Source organism: Bombina bombina, chromosome 1, assembly GCF_027579735.1.
Source record: "Bombina bombina isolate aBomBom1 chromosome 1, aBomBom1.pri, whole genome shotgun sequence".
NCBI classification, from domain to species: Eukaryota; Metazoa; Chordata; class Amphibia; order Anura; family Bombinatoridae; genus Bombina; species Bombina bombina.
In genome coordinates, this window is record NC_069499.1 from 886,785,710 (window position 1) to 886,809,647 (window position 23,938).

Genomic DNA, 23,938 nt, shown 5'->3' on the forward strand with positions numbered 1-23,938 from the left:
TTAAATCCAGAATTGGTCTGAAAGTTCCCTCTTTTTTGGGAACTACAAACAGATTTGAGTAAAACCCCAGACCTTGTTCCACAGTTGGAACTGGGTGTATCACTCCCATTTTTAACAGGTTTTCTACACAATGTAAGAATGCCTGTCTCTTTATTTGGTTTGAAGATAAGCGAGATATGTGGAACCTTCCCCTTGGGGGTAGTTCCTTGAATTCTAGAAGATAACCCTGAGAGACTATTTCTAGTGCCCAGGGATCCTGAACATCTCTTGTCCAAGCCTGAGCAAAGAGAGAGAGTCTGCCCCCTACTAGATCCGGTCCCGGATCGGGGGCTACCCCTTCATGCTGTTTTGGTAGCAGCAGCAGGTTTCTTGGCCTGCTTACCCTTGTTCCAGCCTTGCATCGGTTTCCAAGCTGGTTTAGTCTGGGAAGCATTACCCTCTTGTCTAGAGGCTGCAGAGTTGGAGACCGGTCCATTCCTGAAATTGCGAAAGGAACGAAAATTGGACTTATTCTTAGCCTTGAAAGGCCTATCTTGTGGGAGGGCATGGCCCTTACCTCCAGTGATGTCTGAAATAATCTCTTTCAATTCTGGCCCAAAGAGGGTCTTACCTTTGAAAGGGATATTAAGCAATTTTGTCTTGGAAGATACATCCGCAGACCAAGACTTTAGCCAGAGCGCTCTGCGCGCCACAATTGCAAACCCTGAATTTTTCGCCGCTAATCTTGCTAACTGCAAAGCGGCATCTAAAATAAAGGAATTAGCTAACTTAAGTGCGTGAATTCTGTCCATAACCTCCTCATACGGAGTCTCTCTACTGAGCGATTTTTCTAGTTCTTCGAACCAGAACCACGCTGCTGTAGTGACAGGAATAATACACGAAATAGGTTGAAGGAGGTAACCTTGCTGTACAAAAATCTTTTTAAGCAAACCCTCCAATTTTTTATCCATAGGATCTTTGAAAGCACAATTGTCCTCAAAAGGAATGGTCGTGCGTTTGGCTAGTGTAGAAACCGCCCCCTCGACCTTAGGAACTGTTTGCCATAAGTCCTTTCTGGGGTCAACCATAGTAAATAATTTCTTAAATATAGGAGGAGGGACAAAAGGTATGCCTGGCTTCTCCCACTCCTTATTCACTATGTCCGCCACCCGCTTGGGTATTGGAAAAGCGTCGGGGTGCACCGGGACCTATAGGAACTTGTCCATCTTGAACAATTTTTCTGGGATGACCAGATTGTCACAATCATCCAGAGTAGATAGCACCTCCTTAAGCAGTGCGCGGAGATGCTCTAATTTAAATTTAAATGTCACAACATCAGGTTCTGCCTGCTGAGAAATTCTTCCTGAATCAGAAATTTCCCCATCTAACAAAACCTCCCTCATTGCCACTTCAGATTGGTGTAAGGGTATGACAGAAAAATTATCATCAGCGCCCTCCTGCTCTACAGTGTTTAAAACAGAGCAATCGCGCTTTCTCTGAAATGCAGGCATTTTGGATAAAATATTTGCTATGGAGTTATCCATTACTGCCGTCAATTGTTGCATAGTAACAAGCATTGGCGCGCTAGAAGTACTAGGGGTCTCCTGCATGGGCAAAACTGGTGTAGACACAGAAGGAGATGATGTAGAACTATGTCTACTCCCTTCATCTGAGGAATCATCTTGGGCAACTTTACTATCTATGACAGTACTGTCCTTACTTTGTTTGGACGCTATGGCACAATTATCACACATTTTAGAAGGGGGAGACACATTGGCTTCCATACATACAGAACATGATCTATCTGAAGGCACAGACATGTTAAACAGGCTTAAACTTGTTAATAAAGTACAAAAACCGTTTTAAAACAAAACCGTTACTGTCTCTTTAAATTTTAAACAGGGCACACTTTATTACTGAATATGTGAAAAACTATGAAGGAATTATTCAATCTTAACCAAATTTTCACCACAGTGTCTTAGAGCGTTCAAAGCATTGCACCCCAAATTTCAAACCGGAGCCGTTTACAATTTTAACCCCCTTACAGTCCCAGCCCCAGCCTTTGCTGCGACTTCACCAAACCCAGGGGAGTATACGATACCAAATGAAGCCTTCTAGGAACCTTTTCAATGAATTCCAGACCCACACACATGCAGCTGCATGTACTGATCTCAAAAGTAACTGCGCAGTAATGGCGCGAAAATGAGGCTCTGCCTACTACAGAGAAAGGCCCTTCCTGACTGGGAAGGTGTCTAAACAAGTGCCTGACGTAAAAAAACGTTCCCCAAAGTTATAAAAGTGTGAAATTCAACTTCAAACTGTATAAAATACCTAAATAAAGCAATCGATTTAGCCCATAAAAGTGTCTACCAGTTTATAGCCCATATTAAGCCCTTTATTCTGTTTGAGACTAAGAAAATGGCTTACTGATCCCCATGAGGGGAAAAATGACAGCCTTCCAGCATTACACAGTCTTGTTAGAAAAATGGCTAGTCATACCTTAAGCAGAAAAGTCTGCAAACTGTTCCCCCCAACTGAAGTTCTCTCAGCTCAACAGTCCTGTGTGGGAACAGCAATCGATTTTAGTTACTGCTGCTAAAATCATACTCCTCTCATAAACAGAACTCTTCATCTCTTTCTGTTTCAGTGTAAATAGTACATACCAGCACTATTTTAAAATAACAAACTCTTGATAGTAGAATAAAAACTACAACTAAACACCACATACTCTTCACCATCTCCGTGGAGATGCTACTTGTTCAGAGCGGCAAAGAGAATGACTGGGGGGGGGCGGAGCCTGGGAGGGACTATGTGGACAGCTTTTGCTGTGCTCTTTGCCATTTCCTGTTGGGGAGGAGAATATTCCCACAAGTTATGGATGACGCCGTGGACCGGACACACCAATGTTGGAGAAATATTATTTAACGTAAAAGGACAATAAAGTCAAAATTAAACGTCAATGCATTTGATATGTTACAAGTAAAGTCAGAAATCTGGGAAATCCAAGGATTACCTGGGTAAACCTGACATTACCCTAGCAGTTGTGGGTAATGTAATTCCCCCATCTACAGCCTGGGAGGGTTCAAGGAAGGTGCCTGGCTGATCCTCTGGCATCCACCTGAAGACCCCTCCCCTGCGGAGGCAAAAAATATATTGAAGATGTGATAATTACATTGCATTTATATATGTTTGATGCGGCCACTGGATGGAGAGGTTTTATCATGTTACATCGGGCTTTACCCACAGTCGCTTTATACTTTTCAATCCACTTCTGTTATCTGTTTTGTTTGGTTCTCTTGGTATCCTTTGTAAAAAAAAAACGGGTAGTCCTAGGGTAGGGGAGCTCAGGAGCGTGCATGTGTCTGAGCCATCTGGCAGCAGTGGTTACAACACTGTTTATAGCAATGTTATACATAGTTACACAAACTGCTGCCCTAGACTGTTATAGACTTGTGCACACTCCTTAATTCCTATCAGCCTACCTAGGTTTACTCTCCAAAAAGGATACCAAAAGAGCAAAGCAAATTTGATAAAACATACAGGTTTTTCAGGCTTTTTATTTCTGGACGCTAGCAGGGGGTGTCAATCAACCCAATCGTATTCGATTGGGCTGATTGCTGTCCGCAACCTCAGAGGACCGCTGCTTCTTAACTTCCGCTTCAGTCGGAACTGAAGCTGAGAGGGTCTGTAGCAGCATCCGCTGCTTCATAAATAGACCCCTAAGTGTATATGTGTCGTGTTGCTTTTAATGCGCCCTTTTTTATTAAACTGTCAATAAAAATGGCAAGTGGGGTCTAATGTAGGTGTTAGTAGAATTTATTTTATTATATGTTGTATTTCAAATAAGTAAGAGATCATAAAGTAATAGCATTTATTTCATTTTTTGTTGTTTTGATAAAAATCAAAAGTAAAGATTATTCATTATTTATGTTGTTTTTACAATTATACCAGCAGATGGTGCTCAAACACAAATAATACATAGCTTTAACCGAAAAAGTGAATTAAATGAACATTTTCTTCCTGGCTATCTCTTTCTAGCAAACCCCTCTATTGAGATGACACATTTAGGGTCAGATAGCGGGATTATTGCGGCTGTTTGCGTGCTTCTGATTTAGCGCTTGTATTACAAGTTAAAAGTAAATGTGATATGAGGTCTTAGGTGTTAGGAAAAAAAGGCAGGCAAATGGCTTTAGCATAGAGATTCACGCTGTACTTATACAGGTCTAAATATGTATGTTTTTATAAATATAAATATATATATATATATATATATATATATATACATACTGTATATATATATGTCTGTGTGTGTTTATATGTGTACTTATGTATTTATATATGTATATGTATTTACAGACATATATAGACACATAAATACATATGTACACATATATAAACATATATTAGTGCAAGAAAGCCCTTTGCAATTAAGTAGATGAAAACATGTAAAATCATATTTATGCAATTTTAACGGTTTTAACTATGTAGTTACTATTTACTGTAAATATTTCACATTTAACTGTTCTGCACATAGCAGAATATGTTCTATGTATTTATAATATATTTATATATATATTATTATTATATTATGTATTTATGAATAAATAGTACTTGTTCTTCTATGTGAAGAACATTGAAATGTTAAATAAAAAAAAAAATGTAAAATTAGCACACTTGAGAATATGCAATAGGGTTTGCGCACGAGTAGGGAATTCGTTAGCGCTGTTACAATATTCTAACTTTGGCTTTTTTTGCGTGCATCCAGTTAGCACGCTAGTGAAAACTTTTTACTTTCAACTTGTAATACGAGCGCAACCTGACATGCACAAAAACTTACTTATAATGGAGTTAGCGCACAAGCGGGATCAAATAAATACCTCTCCACTCGTAATCTGGCCCCAATTTTTATAAAACAAGAGATTTAATAGCAAACAACTGGTATTTTTTATTAGCCACTTCTGTGATAAAGACTTTAAAACATACTGCTGGGGGGTGGAGTTACCATCAGAGGGGAACAGACGTGTTTCTCAGAGCTCCCGCTTGTGTAATTAATAATTTTAATCCTACTGCAACTATTTCTTAAATACGACATATTGAACTCATGCAGCTTCATCTATGAAGGCTCCTGATTCAGGAGACACCAAGTTTGCACAGCTGAGCTGAGCGGGAGCCACGATGCAACACATCTACATGATGCGGCCATGATCCTGGGAGCGACTACGCAGCCCTTGCTGCTCTCATACTCTGTCTGGCTCAGGGGAAGCGCACTGTTGCAGTGCCTAAGCATACGGCGACTGCTCATAAAAGCCACTCAGGCAGTCTCTCACTCGTAAATCTTTTGTAGCTATTTTCAGACGGAGCACGATAAGAATAAACATTATCAATCCCAGGGATCGGGGCGGCTGATCCCCTTACCCACTTCAACTCCATATTGAACTTAAGCGCTACCTGGAGAGGAGGAGAGCGTGGTGAGACGAGGGAAAATAGTCATAAAACAACATTGAGATTTATTTGGACGCTCAGGTGGCGGGACTGAGTGTGAATTTCTATACTCCCTATTTCCCTTCTTGCTGCTAAAATTGTCCCAAACATGGACTACTTAGACAAATGGGAGACTAAAGTGACGCAGTCTTTAGAGGACCATTTTACCTCCCTAAAGCGGGAACTCTGCATTCTAATAAATTTAGCAGTGAAGGAGCCGCATCATACTGAGCGCTTTTCGCTACCACACAAAGCAAGCCTGCAGCAAAGCCAAGGTGGCAGTGTCCTGGAGGTGGCCAAAGATAGCAGCTCATCGGTTCCTACACCAGGTCAAGATCTTCCTAATGCAGCGAAACTACAGCTCCTGGGTGCATTCACTGCATCCATCCCTTCGGCAGATGTGGGGGGGGGTGGTGGCAGTGATCGGCTCTCCCCAAGCTGCACCACTAAGTAACCCTGCATTTCAGCTCCCTAACAGAGGTCCCTCAAAGAATTCACAGAGCCTGTGTAGAGATACTGGTCTCAACTTACTGACAACAGAGCGCTTTGACAATGAAGAGCTAATCTGCAGAAAGCGACTATCCAGAAGACGGCTACAGCTGGGGGAGTCTTTGGTCCCCCCCAGGGCAGGCCTCACACACCTATACGGCGATCCGGAGCTGGTTGGAGGAGGAGACATAGGAGACCGACATTGCCTGATTTCGCTGCAGAGGGAGAGTTGTAACTTGGTCCGATACATGATACTTGCGGATTCATTTCCCCATACTGCAGTCATAGTGTTGCATATCTTCTCGCATACACCCCCGTGCACATGTTTCCATCGGGACATTCTAGAGCCTCAGAGAGTAGGAGTTGGTTGACTGTAAGTAATCCGGAGCGATTGGGAACAGAGACACAGCTGTATTCTATTCTTTATGCGGTTTTGCTCTCTCATCCTATTGCCATACCGCCCAGAACTGAACTTGGTCACATCACATGCCTATCTGCTCACAGTTCTTACAGAATGATTCCAATATGTTATTTATTACCAGTATGTTTTGTATTTATAATATGCACCCTCGTTGCTTAACTGAACTTGGTTACACCACATGCCTATCTGCTCACAGTTCTTACAGAATGATCCCAATATGTCATTTATTACAAGTATGTTTTGTATTTATAATATGAACCCTTGTTGCTTTGTATGTTTTAGATGTCGACAGTGCTGTCTGATGTGTTTACCGTAGTTAACCAATATCTGAGGGCTGTACTGTTTAGAAACCCATAGGAAGCCTGCTTTTAGCCCATGCATGTTTTGAATGTTATTGGTATAATTAGGGACAAGGGGTAATAAGAGTTTAGTTGGGAAGTTTCATCTTATATAAGCTATTCTTAACCATAGGTCTCAGTTTGGGATATCTTTATAATTAGTAAGGAAAATATTTTAGTTTTCATACAGGATTCTGCCCTATTACATCAGAATTAGCAGGATTTTAAACACTAATGCTCATATCATTATTAGTAATTTTTAGTTCATTCATGTTGGCACTATCTTTATGTATGACGCCTAAACCTGGAGATTCAAATCTACTTCTCTAGAGTTGTGCTATGTTTGATGATCTGATGACTAGCCCATAATGTATACATCTACCTTCTATGTTTTAAATGCTCCTTTCTGATAGCCGCATAAGTCTCGCCTAGTTGCTACTGCTCCTATATATCTCACACAGATGGTCTATACCATAAATTTTAACTAACATCTTCCAGACTATCACTACTATAATATCTTATCTACTGCCATATCCATAGATGTATCACAGTCTAATATATGGTTGTGCTGGGTGAACTCATTGTATGATCATGCTGATAGGCATACAAAGGTATGCCTATACACTCTTTTCATAGTATGGCTCATATTGTCTAACAGAATTATATCAATCTCAACTTAAGATTCCTGCAATCCCGGAGAGGAGAGACACAGGACTAGTGACTTTCTCTCTCTTCTTAGCAAAGAATATGTTGTATACTCCAAAGTCCGGAGTAGGGTAAAAGACATCTCCCACAGTGGCTTTAGCTAATCTATCATCAAAACATGTTTCTGTAGATATATAGAATTATATTAACAGTTTAGATAGTGTTACTAGCTTTCTCTTGGTATATTTAGTTGTCCTTCGGCATATATGAATACATATAGAATACTAGTAGTCCCTTGCACATCACCCTCAAGTTATTATACAACCCATTCTTTAGGAATTCTTTAGTGAGAATTTTGGTTCACCAGCTAATTAAGCATTCTATTACTGTTGCCAATTTATAATAAGACGCTTTTTCATATATACAGTGACACCTGGGGCTTGGGTTAGCTGAATATTTAATTGTCCCAGGCAACTTAAGGGGCTACAGTGCAGGTTCTATTTAAACTATTAGCCTATATGGATGCCTACACCTCCTAGTTGTAGATCTTCTAACAAAAAGATTATTGTCTCTGTCCATGTGCATCTAACTAAATAGAGTACTATTTTGAGGAGGGTTATTGGTCAGTTGTATTGGACTGAAACTAAAGTGCATCTATATAGGCCATATAACTATATACTCATGCGGTCAGGACCATAACTTAATATTTTAGGTTTCATCTGTGCAAGTCAAACACTCCTAATATACCTTTACGCTATTCCATTTAGATGTATTACTTCTATAACATATCAATGTTGTACCTAACCAATGCTTGTGTGTTTGATATTTGCCTCCCTAGAGGTCCAGTTATTATTCAATGTGTACGTCACTCTTTACCTATAAGTCCCTGCAAAGCTGCCATGTTTGAGATGAAAGAATATCTCGCTTTGTACCAGTTTGCTTTCATCTCCTGCTCCTCATGCCCCAAACAAACATTCAGAGATCCTACCAGGCTCACTTTCTCCCTCACTGCATCACATTTCATTCAGAGGAATCTATTAGAGCTCCGCCTCCCCCCCCCCCCCCCCCCCTATACTGGGTCCTATACCCACTTTCTTCCAATCCAAGCGACTCTTGCCTGCTGCAATCTTTCTCCTCTCTCACAGTACTCACTCTTCATAACAGAAAATGAGACCATATACTTCCCATTGAGAAATTCCACCTCTATATTTACCAGTAAATGAAGAATGATGTATGTGTTAAGTATAAGCATTAATCACTACAACACTGTTTAAGACCTATAGTATATCTTTTTTTATGTTTGTTATTCCTATGCACATACCCATGTGGAGTTGTATTCATGTATTTTTTCTTGTTTGTCTCAATAAAAAACATATTTAAAAAAAAAACAAAAACAAAAAACATACTGCTAATAATTTGGCTTATAAAACAAGGCCATCAATAATGATATTTTAAACATAGTATGTGTGTGTGTCACTGTTTGTGTGAATCTGTGTGTCTGTTTTGTGTGGGTGTTTGTGTCTGTGTGTCTCTTCATCTGTGTATGAATGTGTGTGTGTGTATTTGTATGTGTGTAAGTATGTGTGTGTGCATTTGTATGTGTGTGCATGAGTGTGTGTGTGTGTGTGTGTTTGTGCCTCTGTGTCTTTGTATCTGTGTATGTATGTGTGTGTATTTATATGTGTGTATATATGTGTATGTAATTGTGTGTGTCTGTGTGTATTTGTATGTGTGTGCATGTGTGTGCTTTTGTATGTGTGTGTGAATGTGTGTTCATGTGTGTATTTGTATGTGTGTGCATGTGTGTCTGTATTTGTGCGCATCTGTGAGTATATGTTTGTGATTGTGTCTTTATGTATGTCTTTCTATGATTCCATCTGTGTGTTTGTGCTCACTTTTGGCTGTGAGTGCATATTTGTGAGCATGTATGTTGTTATCTATTTAAGATACTATGAACCAGATCACAAATGGCGTGCTATTTATCACCTTCAGTCACGGGCAAATACTGATGAAAGTAAACTTTTAACACGCACTGGTTAGTGCAGGTATTAAAAGTTAAAAGTAATTTGTCTGTGTAAACCCAATGCGCGATAACGTCAGGACTTTGGATATAGCGACCGTGCTAACCTCTCCCCATAGACCTTAATGGAGAGCTCTATACAGAAAAACTTTGCTTGCACGCTAACCCAACACCACGTTAGACATACAGCGCTAAACCTGAAGGTAGTTATGCATACTGTATATTACATTCCAATGTTCTTCACATTTTTATTCAATTTTAATATTTATGTGTTTTACTGTGTATTTACTGTAAATATTTTACATTTCGATGTTCTTCACATAGAAGAAAATGCTCTTTTTATTTTTAAATATATATTTCTATAAATATATATGATTAATTTTTTTAAAATATATGTCTCTATCTATATGTATATATACAGTTATAGATATATACAGATATATACATATAGGAATATATATTTAAAAATTAAAAGAACATTTTATTCTACTCTAGGTTTTCAGTCGCACAAACCCGGTGTATGCTTAATTTATTTGCGCTTGAGCAAACAGGTTTACTCTCAACTTGGAATATACATACAAATTAGTGCAGTCACGATATTGCTTACCACTAGCCACTTGAAATCTGGCCCTATATTGGTTATATTTATTTGCATGTAAAATGTTTTAACTCTGTCATTCCGAGATGTGTTATGCTGATTGCATGTTTACTTTCAGGGCAGGTTAAGTAGGAAAAATGCATTTTTTAAATATCTTTTTAAACCCCATGGGGTAGATTTAACAAGGGTTGAATGGCCCTTGTTACCTTTGTTTCCGCGCGAGCCATCAGGCTCGCCGGAAACAGCAGTTATGAAGCAACGGTCTAAAGACCGTTGCTCCATAACTGGTCCGCTGCCTCTGAGACTACGATCACGCTGATTGAGAACCCTGCTAGTGGCCGTAAATCTGCAGGGGACGGCATTGCACAAGCAGTTAACAAGAACTGCTTGTGCAATGATAAATGCCGACAGCGTATATGCTACATTGTATCATGTCCGCTCACACTTTAATAAATTGTATAGGTTTTTAAAGCAAATATTATAATTTAAAGGGATAGGAAAGTCAAAATTAAACTTGCATGATTCAGATAGAGCATGTAATTTTAAGCAACTTTTAAATTCACTTCTATTTTTCAAATGTGCTTCGTTCTCTTATTATCCATTGTTGAAAAAGGAATATGCACATATCCTACACTAGTGGGAGCAGCTGCTAATTGGTGCCTGCGCACATTTGTCTCTTGTGATTGGCTAACTAGATGTGTTTAGGTAGCAGACAGTAGTGCCATGCTGTTCCTTCAGCAAAGGATAACAAGAGAAAGAAGCAAATTTGATAATAGAAGTAAATTGGAAAGTTGTTTAAAATAGTATGTTCTATCTGAGCCATAAAAGAAAATGTGTGGGTTTACTATCACTTTAAGCTTATATGTGCTTACAAATAATACACCTGATTCCTGAATGTTATGTATCTACTTCACATGGGTGCAGCAAAGATTAGAGTTATAGCCAGCAATGCAAATTAGCATAAATGTGCATGAGTAATTAGTGTATAATAAGGAATTTGCTCATGAAGAGCCATATGATGTCATCCGTAATTGTGCTCTGGGCTTATGCTGTCTCTGTGGATAATAGGCATGTGCATTTGTTTTCTTATGAATGCACATTTGTTAATTAAACACAGAGACAAATATGCAAAAGAATGCAGCACAAAATTTAAAGAAAACAAAGGAATAATGCCAAATTTGTCAGTATTCATTTGTTTCCTTTAAATAGTTAAAACTACTTACCTAAACAAACTGAAGAGCCGCACTAACTTGCTCTTCTTATTCACAGAGCCGCGGCCATGCTAACAGGAAGCACTCTAAAATCGGACTAGGTGTACATCCTATGACCCTGCAAAACTCACAGCCCTGGGTACTCACCAGCACTCACAGACAACTGTACAGCTTTCAGTGACTCAGGCAGTCAACACTAGGACAATTTTAGGAGCAAAACCATAGGGAAAATTACAAAACAAAATTATTAACGCAACACATAGAAAATCTGGCACTCTCTTACAAGCACATGGCTAGATTAAAGCAAAATAGAAGAGTTATTTACAGAATTTGGCCAAATGGAGATAGGCCCAGGACCACATCAATGTGGCATACTTTTATTTAAAAAAAATATGAAAATAACATTTTCTTTTTAGCAAAAAACATTGCAGTTTAAACTATTTCTAAAAATGGTTAACATTGTTTTAAAGGGGCAGTAAACTTACAAACTAATGTTATATAATTCTACACATAGTGCAGAATTATTTAACATTAGCTTACCCGCACATTTATACTTTAAAGGATTGCAGAGAAATTGTAACTAAAACCTTCTTTTACTAGAACGCCGCTCCTTGCTCTATTGACTGGGTCTGGATTTTACACAGCGCATCTCTGCAACACTGTGTGCCCGATCGCGCCATTTAAATGAAGGTAGCTCGCTCCCGCTCTGGTCTAGTAGCGGGAGTGAGCTACATTCATTTTAGTTGCAATTTCTCTGCAATCCTTTAAAGTATAAATGTGCCGGTAAGCTAATGTTAAATAATTCTGCAGTATGTGCAGAATTTTATAACATTAGTTTGTAAGTTTACTGCCCCTTTAAAGGGATTTTGTTGATGGCAATGTGCTTGACTGGAAAGGGCTTAGAGATGAATGCCTTTAACATGTATTTCAATAATAAACATATATTGTACATTTAATATGTATGCATATGAGTGTAATACTTGTATATGTTTTACATGGGCCCTATTATACTTTATTGGTTGTGGGATGCAGTGTTGAGAAATGGATAGCTAGCTCTTCTTCAGAAGGGCTCCTCTGTAGCCACACATTTCCAGTTGCTCAGATAAGTAACAACCCTAAACATATGCTTTTTCTGGCTCTGTGCAATGCTTTATATCCTATTAATATTTTAATGTTAATTAAGTAAAATAATATAATTTGTTAGTTTGCAGATATATATTTTTAATTTACATAACTATCATACAAGCTAACCAATTTCATATAGGGCTCCCTCGTGCTTATTTTACATTTCTTCCAATTACATTAATAAAACTAGTAGGTTCAAACTGCACGGAAAGGAAACTGTTTTTTTAGACCTCCATGGGATGTAGCTTAGTAAAAGAGCTGTAGGAAATGATTGACATGGTTTTTCACTTAGTTTTCAAATTTGTGGCCCATGCATTGCATAAGAAAACTATTTAAAATTTAATTAGAGCCTGGTTTTCAATTGTGTCCACCTACACAATTTGAAAGCAATATTCTAGTGCATCAGAAAACATGTTTTGAGCAAAATTTCACCAGATTTTAGGACTTTTTACTACAACAATCTTGACCTATTGAAAATCAATGCTGTTCCCCTTTAGGGCTAGATTACAAGTGGAGCACTAGCAGTTCCACACAAGCGAAAAGGGGTGTTTGCGCTCGTCTTTTTCACTTGTATTGCAAGTTAAAAGTAAACGTGATTGCTTGAGCACATTTGAAGTTAAATTGCGTCAGGTTAGCGCGACCTCAGAGCTGTGGTTAACTGTTTTGCAAAACAAAAACGTGTCACAAAACATATTAAAGATACATTACAAAGTACAGTTACATTTATAATAACACCATCTAATATATATTATTAAAAAACAAAATTGCACAAAAATATTATTTAATTTTATTTTTTTAATTTCCCTTTACCTAAAAGTAGACATGTGCATGGCGAAAAAATTTGGCTTGGTTCGGATCGATTCAGAGTTTTTCGAAGTTCGGTTCGGATCGATTCGAATTCGGAAAATTTTGAATCGATTCGTTTCGGATTTGTTTTGGATTCAAGAAATTCGGCTGGATTCGGTTTGATTCGGTTCAATTCGGTTCGGAAATTCGGCATTTCGGTAAGTGTTAGGTGGGATTAGACAAGTATTATACTGTATATTAGGTGTTAACCTAACATACTGTACAATACTAGTGTAATCCAATGGCCATCCAAGTTTACGAATCGATTCGATTCGATTCGGTTCGATTCGGAAAATTCTGCAAAATTTTAATTCGGAAATTCGGTTCGATCCGAATCGCCGAATTTTCCGAATTTCTGAATCAAACCGAACCGAATCGCACATATCTACCTAAAAGATTTCAGTTTGTTTTTCAATTGAGTTGTACAGTTTATAGGTCACAGTAAAGGTGGAAAAAGTTCTGAAATTATTTATCTTTGTCTCATTTTTTTACATCACAGAAACCTGACATTTTAACAGGGGTGTGTAGACTTTTTATATCCACTGTAAATATATATATATATATATATATATATATATATATATATATATATATATATAGTATAAGTATATAAGTATAGATATATATTGTACCAAAGTACCATCAGATATATGTAGAAATATGTATTTATGAATAAATAGAACATATTCTTCTATTTGAAGAACATTGGAATGTGAAATATTAATATTTTCATGTTGGGTACCGCACTTGAGAATATGCAGTCGTGTTTGCGCGCAAGTCGGGTGTATTTTCCCACTTGACTTCTATGGGAGAATACTTTATTGCGTGCACGAGATTGAAAGTTCGGCTTTTTATGCTCATATGGTTAGCGAGTGAGTGAAAACAGTTTACTTTCAATTTGTAATACAAGCGCATTCCGACAAAAAAAAGTTTACTTCTAGCGCAGTTAATGCTTGAGCCCATAATATCTTGGCTGTTTTTTCGTTATATATATTTAAAGGGACAGTCTACACCAGAATTTTTATTGTTTTAAAAGATAGATAATCCCTTTATTACCCATTTCCCAGTTTTGCATAACCAACACAGTTATATTAATATATTTTTAACCTCTGTGATTATCTTGTATCTAAGCCTCTGCAAACTACCCCTTTTTTCAGTTCTTTTGACAGACTTGCAGTCTAGCCAATCAGTGCCTGCTCCCAGATAACTTCTCGTGCACGAGCACAGTGTTATCTATATGAAATACGTGAACTAACATCCTCTAGTGGTGAAAAACTGTTAAAATGCAATCTGAAAGAGGTGGGCTTCAAGGTCTAAGAAATTTACATATGAACCTCCTAGGTTAAGCTTTCAACTAAGAATACCAAGAGAACAAAGCAAAATTGGTGATAAAAGTAAATTGGAAAATTGTTTAAAATTACATGCTCTATCTGAATCATGAAAGTTTATTTTGGCCTAGACTGTCCCTTTAAAGGACATGAAATTGTATATTATGCATGTGTTGCTTTGGTTCCCTTGATTAGCCTGAGTAAAGTTTGTTTTATAAAGCATTTTGTATTCTTACACATTTCACAAATAATATCTTATTACAGGTAGAAACACCTTTATCTAAACTGCTTGGGACCAGAAAAGTATAGATTTTTGAATGATTTGGATTTTGGAACATTTGCATCTTTAAAATGGGGCAGTTTGGAGACGGATAGAACCAAGTGTAAACAACAATATCTTATGATGTTTAGGCAATATTTACATGTCATAATACAGCTTATACATGTAACATGTAACTTCTGTATACATAGTAACCTCAGATAGACAGTACAGTACTGTAATCAGGAAGATAATATCTGTTGTTTTAAATACATATAGGCCTCTAGTTATCAAGCTGTCAACTTACCTGCATTCAATGGCACCAATACGCTCGCCTAAGATCGCCTAACATCGCTGCCACGGACCTGAATACGCTCTCCAAATTTATCAAAAAAGCTGTCAAAAAGCCGCGCACCAAGTACGGTGCGATGAGCAGCGGACTGTTGTTAACTAACAGTCATCGATCTTGCTGCTCTTCGACTTTTTTACAGCTTTCTTGCTACTCTGTCACTAAGCACCCACACTATACTATACTGTTTACCCCCTATACCGCCGCTCCCGGACCCCGCCGCAACTCTAATAAATATATTAACCCCTAAACCGCCGCTCCCGGACCCTGCCGCAACTAAATTCAATTATTAACCCCTAAAATGCCGCTTCCGGAGCTCGCCGCCACCTACATGATATTTATTAACCCCTAATCTGCCCCCCCTACACCGTTGCCACCTACCTACATTTATTAACCCCTAATCTGCCCCCCCTACACCGCCGCCACCTACCTACATTTATTAACCCTTAATCTGCCGCCCCCAATTTCGCCGCCACTATATTAAATTGATTAACCCCTAAACCTAAGTCTAACCCTAACACCCCCTAACTTAAATATAATTTAAATAAATCTAAATAAATATTCCTATCATTAACTAAATTATTCCTATTTAAAACTAAATACTTACCTATAAAATAAACCCTAAGCTAGCTACAATATAACTAATAGTTACATTGTATCTAGCTTAGGGTTTATTTTTATTTTACAGTTTGTATTTATTTTAACTAGGTACAATAGTTATTAAATAGTTATTAATTATTTAATAACTTCCTAGTTAAAGGGACAGTCTACTCCAACATTTTTATTGTTTAAAAAGATAGATAATCTCTTTATTACCCATTCCCCAGTTTTGCATAACCAACACTGTTATATTAATATACATATTACCTCTGTGATTACCTTGCATCTATGACTCTGCAAACTGCCCCCTTACCTCAGTGTTTTTGACAGACAGGCAGTTTAGCCAATCAGTGCAGACTCCTAAATAACTCCACGGGAGTGAGCACAATGTTATCTATATAACACACGTGAACTAGTACTGTCTAACTGTGAAAAACTTTCAAAATGCTCTGAGCTAAGAGGCGCTTTTCAACGGTTTTAGAAATCAGTTTGAGCCTAGGTTTAGCTTTTCAAAAATACCACCAAGGGAACAAAGCAAAGTGATGATAAAAGTAAATTGGAAAGTTGTTTAAAATTGCATGCCCTATCTGAATTATGAAAGTTTAATTTTGACTAGACTGTCCCTTTAAAATAAATACAAATATACCTGTAAAATAAAACCTAACCTAAGTTACAATTAAACCTAACACTACACTATAATTAAATAAATTTACTAAACTAAATACAATTAAATACAATTAAGAAAAATTATCAAAAAACCCCCCACTAAATTACAGAAAATAATAAAATAATTAAAAAAAATTTAAACTAATTACACCTAATCTAATCCCCCTATAAAATGAAAAAAGCCCCCCAAAATAAAAAAAAATCCCTACCCTATACTAAATTACAAATAGCCCTTAAAAGGCATTGCCCCAAAGTAATCAGCTCTTTTACCTGTAAAAAAAAATACAATACCCCCCCAACATTAAAACCCAACACCCACACACCCAACCCTACTCTAAAACCCACCCAATCTCCCCTTAATGAAACCTAACACTAACCCCTTGAAGATCACGCTACCTTGAGACATCTTCACCCAACCGGGCAGAAGTGGTCCTCCAGACGGTCCGAAGTCTTCATCCTATCCGGGCAGAAGAGGTCCTCCAGATGGGCAGAAGTCTTCATCCAGGCGGCATCTTCTATCTTCATCCATCCGGAGCAGAGCGGGTCCATCTTCAAGACATCCGACGCGGAGCATCCTCTTCAAATGAAGTCCAACTGAAGAATGAAGGTTCCTTTAAGTAATGTCATCCAAGATGGCGTCCCTTCAATTCCGATTGGCTGATAGAATTCTATCAGCCAATCGGAATTAAGGTAGGAAAAATCCTATTGGCTGATGCAATCAGCCAATAGGATTGAAGTTCAATCCTATTGGCTGATCCAATCAGCCAATAGGATTGAGCTCGCATTCTATTGGTTGAGTTGAACAGCCAATAGAATGCAAGCTCAATCCTATTGGTTGATTGCAGGATTTTTCCTACCTTAATTCCGATTGGCTGATAGAATTCTATGAGCCAATCAGAATTGAAGGGACGCCATCTTGGTCGACATCACTTAAAGGAACCTTCATTCTTCAGTTGGACTTCATTTGAAGCGGATGCTCCGCGTCGGATGTCTTGAAGATGGACCCGCTCCGGATGGATGAAGATAGAAGATGCCGCCTGGATGAAGACTTCTGCCCATCTGAAGGACCTCTTCTGCCCGGATAGGATGAAGACTTCAGACCGTCTGGAGGACCACTTCTGCCCGGTTGGGTGAAGACGTCTCAAGGTAGGGTGATCTTCAAGGGGTTACTGTTAGGTTTTATTAAGGGGGGATTGTGTGGGTTTTAGAGTAGGGTTGGGTGTGTGGGTGGTGGGTTTTAATGTTGGGGGGTATTGTATTTTACAGGTAAAAGAGCTGATTACTTTGGGGCAATGCCCCGCAAAAAGCCCTTTTAAGGGCTATTTGTAATTTAGTATAGGGTAGGGATTTTTATTATTTGGGGGGGGGGATTTTTTATTTTATTAGGTGGATTAGATTAGGTGTAATTAGTTTTAAAAAATTGTAATTATTTTATTATTTTCTGTAATTTAGTTTTTTGGGTTTTTTTGAACTTTAGATCATTTTTCTTAATTGTATGTATTTGTTTTAGTTTAGAAAATGTATTTAATTATAGTGTAGTGTTAGGTGTAATTGTAACAGGTTAGGTTTTATTTTACAGGTATATTTGTATTTATTTTAGCTAGGTAGTTATTAAATAGTTCTACCTAGTTAAAATAAATACAAAGTTGACTGTAAAATAAAAATAAATCCTAAACTAGCTACAATGTAACTATTAGTTATATTGTAGCTATCTTAGGGTTTACTTTACAGGTAAGTATTTAGTTTTAAATAGGAATAATTTATTTAATGATAGTAATATTTATTTAGATTCATTTAAATTATATTTAAGTTAGGGGGTGTTAGGGTTAGGGGTAGACTTAGGTTTAGGGGTTAATAAATGTAATATAGTGGCGGCGACGTTGGGGGTGGCAGATTAGGGGTTCATAAATATAGGTAGGTGGCGGCGGTGGGGGGGGCAGATTAGGGGTTAATAAATGTAGGTAGGTTGCAGCAGTGTAGGGGGCGGCAGATTAGGGGTTAATAAATATAATGTAGGTGGCGGTGGGCTCCGGGAGCGATGGTTTAGGGGTTAATAATTGTATTTATTTGCGTCAGGGTCCGGGAGCGGCGGTTTAGGGGTTAAACAATTTATTTAGTTGCGGCGGGATCCGTGAGCGGCGGTTTAGGGGCTAATAAGTTTATTAGAGTTGTGGTGGGCTCTGGGAGTGGCGGTTTAGGGGTTAATAAGTATAATGTAGGTGGCGGTGTAGGGGGGCAGATTAGGGGTGTTTAGACTTGGGGTACATGTTAGGGTGTTAGGTGTAGACATTCTCATAGGAATCAATGGGATATTGGGCAGCAGCGAACGTGAGCTCTCGCTGCTTTCTGACTCCCATTGATTCCTATAGTATCCGTGGCCTCCAGGGCGGCGGATTGAAAACCAGATACGCTGGGCCGGAAAAGTGGTGAGTGTACCTGCGGATCGTATGTTACGTCACTAAATTCTACTTTTGCTGGTCTGTAGGGTTTGATAACTAAGGCGAATAAGGCTCGCCACAAATACGCTGCAGAATTCCAGCGTATTTGCGGTTGACAGCTTGATAAATAGAGGCCATAGACTATAATTCGCATTTAGGAAAATAAAATACACAAGCAGAAAAGATTGTGACTTACAGGCAGGGAAAAATATTATTGTTTGATCATTTTAAAATATTAATTTAAATATTTGGATTTCAGGATAAGTTTGGATTTTGGAATTTCGGATTTGTGAATTTGTGCCTGTATTAAATTGTGTTGATTATTTTAATTAAAATTTAAGAGTTACTAAAAATGTGGATTGCCTTAGAAAACGAACATAAAAACCCTTGAGATGTACATAATTGTATGGCAAACTCAAATTGTACTTGTGGCTGCAACGAGTTCAGATTAGCATTCCATGGTAAATGGTGCTTTTGAAAATCTTATTACTCTGAAATGCTTGAACAATTTTGGATAAAATGCAGTAGTTTTCTCATAATAGTAATAACTACAATTTCTGAAATGTCAAAGTCAACCTATTTACTACTTTTTGAGTTATTTAGGTGTTATTGTTTAAGAAAAAGCTTCCACTGAAAGTACCTTTTCTAAACTTTATAAAATGTGGCATAGCAATAAAGTTTATGGCAGTGTTACCAAGGCCAAACTGACCTAGTTGCCAACATATTGAATACACCCAGCTGGTGACCATGCTTCTTCACGTTTGAATCACTCCTACCTAAGGATGCCTGGCTGCTTTGTCATTTTGTTTTCTACTACATGCATCCTAACAGACACTAATTGATATGATCAGGATGATTGACACCCCCTGCTTGCGGCCGATTGGCAGCAAATGTGAAGGGGGCGGCATTGTACAAGCATTTCACACTAAATGCTTGTGCAATGATAAATGCCAACAGCGTATGCTGTTGGCATTTATCGATGTGGGTATATACCTGACATGTTTCATAATTGGGGGGTGGCAAATATACCTGAGCTAAGTGGCAAATACCTGTGCCACTGTTTTTTTCTTGTTTTATATTCAAAACCAGGTTTTGTACTGCTTGTGTATGCACAGTAGACAATTAAACTGTCCACAAAGAAGCCTATTTATGAAAGGTCTTGCGGACCTGATCCGACAGTGCGGATCAGGTCCGCAAGACCTCGCTGAATGCGGAGAGCAATACGCTCTCCGTATTCAGCATTGCACCAGCAGCTCACAAGAGCTGCTGGTGCAACGCCGCCCCCTGCTGACTCGCGGCCAATCGGCCGCCAGCAGGGAGGTGTCAGTCAACCCAATCGTATTCGATCGGGTTGAATTGCGGCGATTCCTGTCCGCCTCATCAGAGCAGACGAACAGGGTTATGGAGCAGCGGTCTTTAGACCGCTGCTTCATAACTTGTGTTTCTGGCGAGTCTGAAGAGTCGCCAGAAACACAGCCCTTCAAGCTCCATACGGAGCTTGATAAATGGGCCTCAATGAATGTGAGCCTGTACAGATACTGTTTTCATTACCAGATCAACATAACGTCTATACTTATATATATATTGCTCTGAAGTTTACATAGAACTGAAATTTATAATGATTAACTTATTTAATTTCTACACTTTTTCAATTTTGAGACAGATTTTAAAATGACACAGTTTGTTTTGCCATTTAACCTGCTAATAAATTTTAGGTAACTCCATATAAACCTTTATTCTTTGCTGGGTAGGTTGGAGCAAGAATAATACTTTTAGGATGATCTTTATGAGGTGTTGCTTACTAGAGATTTTTCTAGGGATATTTGTTTTTTAATAACTAATCTCCTATGACAATATCTACATTTTTTTATGGATGTTGCTCTTAGAAGAACTCTCTTTTCTGTCTAAATTATTTATACAATTTATATGATCATAATTGCTAAAGCTTTTATTCTCAATCCAGTTTACAAAAGACAAAGGCAAATATTAAAAAAACATTTGACTAAAATGTACAGGAACTTTGATTTAAACTATCAAAGAGCACAAGAGAGTTTTATAGAAATGCAAAAATAATGATTGTTTTAAAAGCTAAAAAATGGATTACTTTGATTTTATTTATTTTTCATGTTCGTCTTGATGCCTCAGGAAAGAAGGTAGAATCTTATCTCCTTATATTAAGCTCAATATACCATAGAATGTCTGCCATAAGTGTTTAAAAAGTTCAACTTTCACATATTCAGCAAGATTAAAAAAGGTACACTGCTATAGTGCATGCATATGTTATTACAATACATATCCATTTGGATCAAGCCATATGCATTTTGTTTGGCCCTTATAAACACATTTTTGTAATACATTAAGCAGGGATAGATTATGAGTGGTGGACTATTGAGCACTACCGCCCGCACTTTAACTTTGCTAGACAGGCTTTTTGGCATGCATCAGGTTGCACTTGTATTATGAGTGGAAAGTAAAAACTTTGCGCACAAGAGATGGCCCGACGAGCACAAAACGTGGAACATAGAATATCAGGACCACGTTAACATATTCCCTTATAGACTTCAATGGAGCTCGAAAAATGGAAAAAAACACCCATACTCGGGCACAAACCTGATCGCCTTTTTTCAAGTGCGCTAACCCGATATGAAATATGAATAAATCTCCTTCCAAAGTTCTTCACATAGCTGAATATGTTCTGTTTATTATTAATAAATATTTCTACATATATCTGATGATGTTTTACAGTCATGGCTAAAAATATTGGCACCCCTGTATTTCTGTCAAATAATGCACCACTTTGCCGAGAAAATTGTTGTAATTACAAATGTTTAGGCATTCTCATGCTTATTTTTTTTGTTTGTATTGGTATGAAACAAAAAAGTGGAGAAAAAAAAGCCAAATCTGATACATTCCCTGCAAATCTCCAAAAATGGACTGGACAAAATTATTGGCACCCTCAATTTATTATTTGATAACACAGACCTTGGAAAAAATAACTTAAATCTCTTCCTGTAACCATCAATGAGTTTCTTACACCTCTCTACTGGAATTTTGGACCACTCTTCTTTGGCTAATGCTCCAGGTTGGAAGGGTTCCTTTTCCCAACTGCTGTTTTGAGATCTCTCCACAAGTGCTCTATGGGATTGAGATCTGGACTCATTCCTGGCCAGTTCAGTACTCAGTCTCCAGTGCTTTGTCTTAAACCATTTCATGGTGCTTTTTCACATGTGCTTTGGGTCATTGTCTTGCTGTAAGACCCATGACCTCTGACGGAGACCCAACTTTCTGACACTGGGCCCTACATTGCACCACAGAATGATTTGGTAGTCTTCAGATTTCACAATGCACACAGTCAAGACATCCAGTGCATGAAGCAGCAAAGCAACCCCAAAACATCAATGAACCTCCACCATGTTTGACTGTAGGGACTGTATTTTCTTTAAAAGCCTCATTTCTTTTTTTGAAAATAGTAGAATGATGGGCTTTACCAAAAAGCTGTAATTTTGTTTCGTCTGTCCACAGCACATTCTCCCAAAAGGATTTTGGCTTCCTTAAAGGGCCATAATACCCAAATGTTTAAACACTTGAAAGTGATGCAGCATAGCTGTAAAAAGCTGACTAGAAAATATCAACTGAACATCTCTATGTAAAAAAGAAAGATATTTTACCTCAAAAGTTCCTCAGTAGCCACCTCCCATTGTAAAGGATTTCTAAGCAGCATTTTAGTGTGTTTGTCCTGGGACATCTGAAGGGACTAGCATCGTGCACTCTCATATTATTTCACCAATCAGGTAAAGGAAGCTTACTATGAAATCTCATGAGAGTTAAGTCAAATCTCATGAGATCACAGTAAGAGTTCATGACCTCAGCACTGCTGATGCTGATTGGCTGCTGTTCATTTCTTCATTTTTTTAAATTTGTTTACCTGCAGCTGGGAGCAGCTGAGTATAACTTTTTACACAGAACTTACTCTGCTGAGCTGAGGAAATTGTGAGGTAAAATATCTTCCTTTTTTACATAGAGATGCTCAGGTGATATTTTCCTGTCAGCTTTTTACAGTTATACTGCATCAGTTTCAAGTGATTTAGCATATGAGTATTATGTCCCTTTAAGTAAGTTTTGGCAAACTCCAATCTGGCTTTTTTATGCTTCTGTCTCAGCAGTGGGGTCCTCCTGGGTCTTTTATCATAGCGTCCTTTATCATACAGATGTCGACATACAGTGCGAGCTGACACATTTGTACTTTATGCCTGAAGGTCAACTTGAATTTGTCTGGACGTTGATCGAAGTTCTTTTTTTTCTTTTTTAATTTTTATCAAGGACAGTACAGTATTATTAAAGAACATTTACAATATATGGTACATCTCAGATATTTTCAACAATGTATCATGTACTCAGGATATTATAGTCCTTGTTTTTTGTCCCCTTGAACTTGATTGGTCACTATTGGACCTGCAATAATATACGCCTAGATTTAGAGTTCTGCGTTAGCCGTCAAAAGCAGCGTTAAGGGGTCCTAACGCTGCTTTTGGCTGCCCACTGGTATTTAGAGTCAGCCAGGAAAGGGTCTAATGCTCACTTCCCTACCGCAATTGCAGGCTACCGCAGATCCCCTTACGCCAATTGCGTATCCTATCTTTTCAATGGGATCTGCCTAACGCTGGTATTTGGAGTCTTGGGAGAAGTGAGCAGTAGACCCTCTACCGACAAGACTCCTAATGCCAAAAAAAGTCAGTAGTTAAGAGTTTTATGGGCTAATGCCGGAATATAAAGCTCTTAACTACTGTGCTCTAAAGTACAGTAACACCCATAAACTACCTATGTACCCCTAAACCGAGGTCCCCCCCACATCGCCACCACTCTAATAAAAAATTTTAACCCCTAATTTGCCGACCGGACACCGCCACCACCTACATTATCCCTATGAATCCCTAATCTGCTGCCACTAACATCGCCAACCCCTACATTATATTTATTAACCCCTAATCTGCCCCCACCCAACGTCGCCGCTACCTAACTACACTTATTAACCCCTAATCTGCCGACCGGACCTCGCCGCCACTATAATAAATGTGTTAACCCCTAAACAGCCACACTCCCGCCTCGCAAACACTATAATAAATAGTATTAAACCCTAATCTGCCC